A 7,500-nucleotide genomic window follows, 5' to 3' on the forward strand; every position below is an offset into this window, starting at 1 on the left:
GATGGAGGAGGGCAACAGCCGACCCTCCAGACGGTCCACCTGGCCAGATGGTCGCCGGGTGAAAAGGTCCTTCCAAAACTCCACCAACCCAGGAATAGGGGGTGGTGGGTGAAGGAGCGTTCCATCCAGAAGGCCGCTGATGCAGCGAGCAGCGCTCTTTGAAAAGGCCCGCTGACAGAGGGCGTACTCCCTCCTCCGCAGAGCCCGCTTCATCCCTCGTGGCTCAAACATCTGGCGGGGGGCAACAGGATTTGGCGATGGTTCCCTGCTGCCAATGGCGTCAAGGGCAGCCGAAAGCATGCCCATTATGACTGAGGCCGATGTCGTTGGCCCAAGCGCCAGGATGTCATCGACTGCTCTGTACCTAGACCCAGACGACGGGAGGGCTGCCAAGGCCGACCAGACAGCTTGGTCGACAGTATCAACAGCTGCCGACGGGGAGGGGGGTGCTGCACAGGAACCGGCAGGCTCCACAGCTGCAACAGATGGAGGCGACCCCGCCCCAACAGCAGAGAGGGCAGCAACAAACTCCGCGACCTGGTTCCTATAGGCTGTTCCACGACGCTGCCCTTTAATTGACTCGAGGGAACGATTCGGGAACGCCTTAGCAAGCTCTTGATTTAGGAACCAGGTGCCCTTGAGCGTAAGTGCTGCTTCAGAGTGGGCCAGGCGTAGCAGCTCTTCACTAGACCACCTGGCCTTTACCCTCTCGGTGGTCACCTCTGCGTTGCCTGCGGCAGGATGGGCGCGGCGACGATGTACACCAAGACCTGTCTTGGTGGTGAAGGTCCGGTGGCACTCGGGACATGTGATGGCAGGCACTGCGGCTCGACCCGAACTGGCGGCGTCGGATGCTGACCCAACGACTGGCGCGGCGTGTCCAGCGGGAGTACCGCTACCTGCTTTCTTCCTTGCGTTGGGGCCAGCTGAAACAGGGGCAGGGGGGCGGCAACCCACGAGCCCCGAAAGTTCACCCCGCTCTGTCTGTCGAGGAACTTTGGAAGAGTTATACCCAAGCATAATCTTCCTAAGAACCTCTCACGACCCCTGCCACGAGAAGGCCAGAGCTAGGATTTCACACCGAGAGGCTAAGCGAACCATCATCCACTCGACATCGCTAGGATGCTGAGGAGTGGTTAGAGAGGATCCGTATATGACGCATCATGTGAGCATTAAGAGAGTCATAGTTACTCCCGCCGTTTACCCGCGCATGCTTGAATTTCTTCACGTTGACATTCAGAGCACTGGGCAGAAATCACATTGCGTCAACACCCGCTAGGGCCATCGCAATGCTTTGTTTTAATTAGACAGTCGGATTCCCCCAGTCCGTGCCAGTTCTGAGTTGATCGTTGAATGGCGGCCGAAGAGAATCCGCGCACCCGCGCGCCCCCGGAGGAGCACGCTAAGGCGGACGCGGCCTCGCAGCAAGGAAGATCCGTGGGAGGCCAAGGCACGGGACCGAGCTCGGATCCTGCGCGCAGGTTGAAGCACCGGGGCACGAACGCCGCGCAGGCGCGCGCATCCTGCACCGCCGGCCAGCACGAGGCCGACCAACGGCGAGAGCAGACCACGCCCGCGCTAAACGCCCGCACTTACCGGCACCCCTACGGCACTCACCTCGCCCAGGCCCGGCACGTTAGCGCTGACCCACTTCCCGACCAAGCCCGACACGCCCCGATCCTCAGAGCCAATCCTTATCCCGAAGTTACGGATCCAATTTGCCGACTTCCCTTACCTACATTATTCTATCGACTAGAGGCTCTTCACCTTGGAGACCTGCTGCGGATATGGGTACGAACCGGCGCGACACCTCCACGTGGCCCTCTCCCGGATTTTCAAGGTCCGAGGGGAAGATCGGGACACCGCCGCAACTGCGGTGCTCTTCGCGTTCCAAGCCCCATCTCCCTGCTAGAGGATTCCAGGGAACTCGAACGCTCATGCAGAAAAGAAAACTCTTCCCCGATCTCCCGACGGCGTCTCCGGGTCCTTTTGGGTTACCCCGACGAGCATCTCTAAAAGAGGGGCTCGACTTGTATCGGTTCCGCTGCCGGGTTCCGGAATAGGAACCGGATTCCCTTTCGCCCAACGGGGGCCAGCACAAAGTGCATCATGCTACGAAGGCCCCCATCAACATCGGATTTCTCCTAGGGCTTAGGATCGACTGACTCGTGTGCAACGGCTGTTCACACGAAACCCTTCTCCGCGTCAGCCCTCCAGGGCCTCGCTGGAGTATTTGCTACTACCACCAAGATCTGCACCGACGGCGGCTCCAGGCAGGCTCACGCCCAGACCCTTCTGCGCCCACCGCCGCGACCCTCCTACTCATCAGGGCTTCGCGGCCGGCTGCAAGGACCGGCCATGACTGCCAGACTGACGGCCGAGTATAGGCACGACGCTTCAGCGCCATCCATTTTCAGGGCTAGTTGCTTCGGCAGGTGAGTTGTTACACACTCCTTAGCGGATTCCGACTTCCATGGCCACCGTCCTGCTGTCTTAAGCAACCAACGCCTTTCATGGTTTCCCATGAGCGTCGATTCGGGCGCCTTAACTCGGCGTTTGGTTCATCCGACAGCGCCAGTTCTGCTTACCAAAAGTGGCCCACTTGGCACTCCGATCCGAGTCGTTTGCTCGCGGCTTCAGCATATCAAGCAAGCCGGAGATCTCACCCATTTAAAGTTTGAGAATAGGTTGAGGTCGTTTCGGCCCCAAGGCCTCTAATCATTCGCATTACCGGATGAGACTCGTACGACCACCAGCTATCCTGAGGGAAACTTCGGAGGGAACCAGCTACTAGATGGTTCGATTAGTCTTTCGCCCCTGTACCCAGCTCCGACGATCGATTTGCACGTCAGAATCGCTACGGACCTCCATCAGGGTTTCCCCTGACTTCGTCCTGGCCAGGCATAGTTCACCATCTTTCGGGTCCCAACGTGTACGCTCTAGGTGCGCCTCACCTCGCAATGAGGACGAGACGCCCCGGGAGTGCGGAGGCCGCCGCCCCGTGAAGGGCGGGGAAGCCCCATCCTCCCTCAGCCCGCGTAAGGCGAGACCTTCACTTTCTTTACGCCTTTAGGTTTCGTACAGCCCAATGACTCGCGCACATGTTAGACTCCTTGGTCTGTGTTTCAAGACGGGTCGTGAAATTATCCAAAGCTGAAGCGCCGCTGACGGGAGCGATTATTCCGCCCGAGAGCATCCCGAGCCAACAGCGGCGCGGGTCCGGGGCCGGGCCAGGTAGGTCCGTCATCCGGGAAGAACCGCGCTTGCTTGCCGGGAGCCCGAGCGCCCAAAGGGGTGAATCGACTCCTCCAGATATACCGCCGAGCAGCCACCCAGGACACATGGGCTCTGCCCAACAGACGCGAACCGAGGCCCGCGGAAGGACAGGCTGCGCACCAGGGCCGTAGGCCGGCACCCAGCGGGTCGCGACGTCCTACTAGGGGAGAAGTGCGGCCCACCGCACACCGGAACGGCCCCACCCCGCGGCGAGTGGAAAGGCAACCGGACACGACCCCGCCACGGATTGCTCCGCGCTGGCGGCCGGCCCCATCTGCCGAGGGCGGGAGCCAGTGGCCGGATGGGCGTGAATCTTACCCGTTCGACCTTTCGGACTTCTCACGTTTACCCCAGAACGGTTTCCCCCCTGCGGGTCCGGTGATTAGAATAGGCCCGAGGTATTCCTGCCTGTCGTAAGAGGCGACTAAAAGGAGTCCATCCCCCTCACGGGGGTAGTTAGCGCCTGCGTCCGGAGACGGACGGTTTCACGACCTATAATCGTGGTCTTTTTGGTTTTCCACTTCTCGTTTCTTCCTTCCTTTTGCTGGTTCCTTTCTTTGCTCTTCTCCACCTCACTGTCTTCCTTACTCTTTCCCTTGACTTCTCCTTGCCTTCTCATTGCCTTTTTCTCCTTGCCTTCTCATTGCCTTTTTCTCCTTGCCTTCTCATTGCCTTTTTCTCCTTGCCTTCTCATTGCCTTTTTCTCCTTGCCTTCTCATTGCCATTTTCTTTTTGCCTTCTCATTGCCTTCTTCTCCTTGCTTTCTCATTGCCTTCTTCTCCTTGCCTTCTCATTGCCTTCTTCTCCTTGCCTTCTCTGGTCTCCGCCTCGGCGTTTGAGACAGTCTGTCCTCTTTCTCCCTCTCTCTCTTCTTTTTCCTCTTCTTCCTTCCTCCCTGTGCGTGTCTGAAGGCCGACCCACGCGTTCGCACGCGTAGCCGGTGACGGGGTAACGCGTAAGTCCCCGCCCTGGGTAGACATGTAAGGCACGCGCGTACCCCCTGGTAAAGGCCAGGCCCGGGGAGGGGTGATTGCCTGAGCTGATACCTTCTGACCATGCCGATTGGTCCCTCTGTCTGTTTCTCGGGAGGTGTGACCTGAGGTGTAAACATTCACCTAAGGCGGGAGTGCCCTCTGAGAGGGTCCCCACAAGGAAGGAGCGCGCCATCGGAGACGCTGGCAATCATGGGGGATTCCTCCGCAATGGATTCTACTCCATCGCTTTCGACTTCGACCCAAAAACGGAAACGTGACCAGCCAACAGTGACAAAAGTACTACCGCCTGCCCCACAGTTCCTTGTAGTTTCTCGATCTGAGGACGGAAAGGATTTTTCCTCTGTCAACCCTTTCGTTATTCAGAAGGGCATAGATGCCATAGCCGGATCTGTCAAATCTTGTACCAGGTTGCGTAACGGTACCTTATTACTCGAAACTGAGAGTGCCTTTCAGGCAGAAAAACTGCTTCGGGCCACACTCTTGTACACGTTCCCTGTCCGGGTGGAGGCCCACCGAACTTTGAATTCGTCTCGTGGTGTAGTCTATAGCAGCTCCCTCGACGGATTGCCTGACGAGGAGCTTTAATCTTTCCTCGCTGAGCAGGGCGTGACGGCTGTCCATACGGTCATGAAAAAGGTCAACAATGACCTTGTACCGACCCGGACACTTTTCTTGACCTTTGATAGTGTTAAGCTGCCATCGCCCATCAAGGCGGGCTACGTGGTTATTTCTGTTCGCCCCTATGTCCCGACACCTACGCGCTGCTACCAGTGTCAGCGTTTCAATCACACTCGACAGTCTTGTTCCAATGCGGCTAAATGTGTCACTTGTGGCAGGGATGCCCATGAGGGTGACTGTCCACCTCCGTCTCCTCGTTGTGTGAACTGTCAGGGTGACCATGCTGCATCCTCCCGCGACTGTCCTGTCTATAAGGAAGAACGCTGTATCCAGGAAATACGGGTCAAAGAGAAAGTGTCCACCTCGGCTGCTCGCAAGCTATTGGCTAGTAGGAAGCCCACGCTGCTCCCAGCGGGGAAATACAGCACTGTCCTCGCCTCTCCTCGGACTACCCGGGAGGTAGCAACCCAGACATGCGATCTGACATTCAGCACCACGGTCGTCCGTTCGGCCAGTGCTAAGATCGCGCGGTCGACGTCTCCTCTTCCTCCCATCACCCCACAGACACCAGCCACTTCCTCAGCTTCTGCTAAGTCGAAGACCCCGAAGTCAGATGCATGGGCCTTCAAGAAGGAACCATCCCGTGCAGACTTCCTCCGTCCCTCGACCTCCCAGCCTTCGACCGGTACTTCCACCAAACGTCCTTCTAAAAAGGCGCATAGGAAGCACAGTTCTCCTTCTCCGCCACGGCGCCTTTCTTCTCCTGCGCCACCCAGCGGTTGCCGCCCCAGGCCGTCATCCGTTTCGCCTGGCCGCACCGCTGGTAGCCGAACATCTGGCCGTTCACCGGCGGAGGAAGCTCCCCCTCCCGGCCATCCTCCCGAGATGGCCGATGACCCTATAGACCCCATGGACGATGACTGTCCGCCTACTGATAGCGGCGGCAGTGCTCGCTCGAAGCCAGGCCCTACGCGGCCTTCGAGGTGACCCCTTCTCTCATCTTCCTTTTCTTACGATGGCACTTATTCACTGGAATATTCGCAGCATTCGCTCCAACCGAGAGGACTTGAAGTTGCTGCTCCGCTTGCATCGTCCGCTCGTCGTAGCCCTCCAGGAAAGGAAGCTACGCCCATGCGATCAAATTGCCTTGGCACACTACACCTCTGTGCGTTTTGACCTACCCCCTGTGGTAGGTATCCCAGCTCATGGAGGGGTTATGTTGCTGGTCCGGGATGATATTTACTACGATCCCAACACGTTGCACACCGGCCTGCAGGCAGTTGCCATCCGCATTACTCTCCCCACTTTTACGTTTTCCTTTTGTACCGTTTACACTCCATCGTCATCTGCCGTTACCAGGGCAGACATGATGCAACTTATTGCTCAGCTACCTGCACCATTTTTGTTAACTGGAGACTTCAATGCCCACCATCCCCTTTGGGGCTCTCCAGCATCCTGCTCGAGGGGCTCCTTGTTAGCAGACCTTTTCAACCAGCTCAATCTTGTCTGCCTCAATACTGGCGCCCCTACTTTTCTTTGGGACACATCTCATACCTATTCCCATTTAGACCTCTCTATATGTACTCCCCAACTTGCACGCCGGTTTGAGTGGTATGCACTTGCTGATACATATACGAGCGACCACTTCCCGTGTGTTATCCATCTCCTGCAGCATACTCCCTCTCCGTGCTCCTCTAGTTGGACCATCTCCAAGGCAGACTGGGGGCTCTTTTCTTCCAGGGCGACCTTTCAGGATCAAACCTTCACAAGCTGCGATCGTCAGGTCGCACACCTCACGGAAGTCATTCTCGCTGCTGCTGAATATTCCATCCCTCACCCTACTTCTTCTCCACGTCGCGTACCGGTCCCCTGGTGGACCGCAGCATGTAGAGACGCTTTACGTGCTCGTCGACGTGCTTTACGCACCTTTAAACGCCACCCTACAGTGGCGAATTGTATTAATTATAAACGATTACGTGCTCAGTGTCGTCGTATTATTAAAGAAAGCAAGAAAGCCAGCTGGGCTGCTTTCACAAGCACCTTCAACAGTTTTACTCCTTCTTCTGTTGTCTGGGGTAGCCTGCGCCGGCTATCTGGCACTAAGGTCCACTCCCCAGTTTCTGGCTTGAAGGTCGCGAATGAAGTCCTTGTGGCCCCTGAGGCTGTCTCCAATGCCTTCGGCCGCTTTTTCGCCGAGGTTTCGAGCTCCGCTCATTACCACCCTGCCTTCCTCACCCGCAAACAGGCAGAGGTGGCTAGGCCACCTGACTTTTGCTCCTCGAATTGTGAAAGTTATAATGCCCCATTCACCATGCGGGAACTCGAAACCGCACTTGGCCGATCACGGTCCTCCGCTCCAGGGCCTGATTCTATTCATATTCAGATGCTGAAGAACCTTTCTCCTGCGGGTAAAGGTTTTCTTCTTCGTACATACAATCGCATCTGGATTGAGGGACATGTTCCCGCATGCTGGCGCGAGTCTATTGTTGTCCCGATTCCTAAGCCGGGGAAGGACAAGCACTTGCCTTCCAGTTATCGACCTATCTCACTTACCAGCTGTGTCTGTAAAGTGATGGAGCGAATGGTTAACTCTCGATTGGTTTGGCTGCTT

At 57.1% G+C, this 7,500-nt stretch overlaps 1 pseudogene; it reads right to left on the minus strand.

Moving 5' to 3' along the window:
- LOC126093736 (large subunit ribosomal RNA) overlaps positions 1-4,101 on the minus strand; it is a 7,802-nt pseudogene extending 3,701 nt beyond the window's left edge.
- Between the last annotated feature and the right edge of the window lie 3,399 nt (positions 4,102-7,500).

Source organism: Schistocerca cancellata, chromosome 7 (assembly GCF_023864275.1).
Source record: "Schistocerca cancellata isolate TAMUIC-IGC-003103 chromosome 7, iqSchCanc2.1, whole genome shotgun sequence".
Taxonomy (NCBI): Eukaryota; Metazoa; Arthropoda; class Insecta; order Orthoptera; family Acrididae; genus Schistocerca; species Schistocerca cancellata.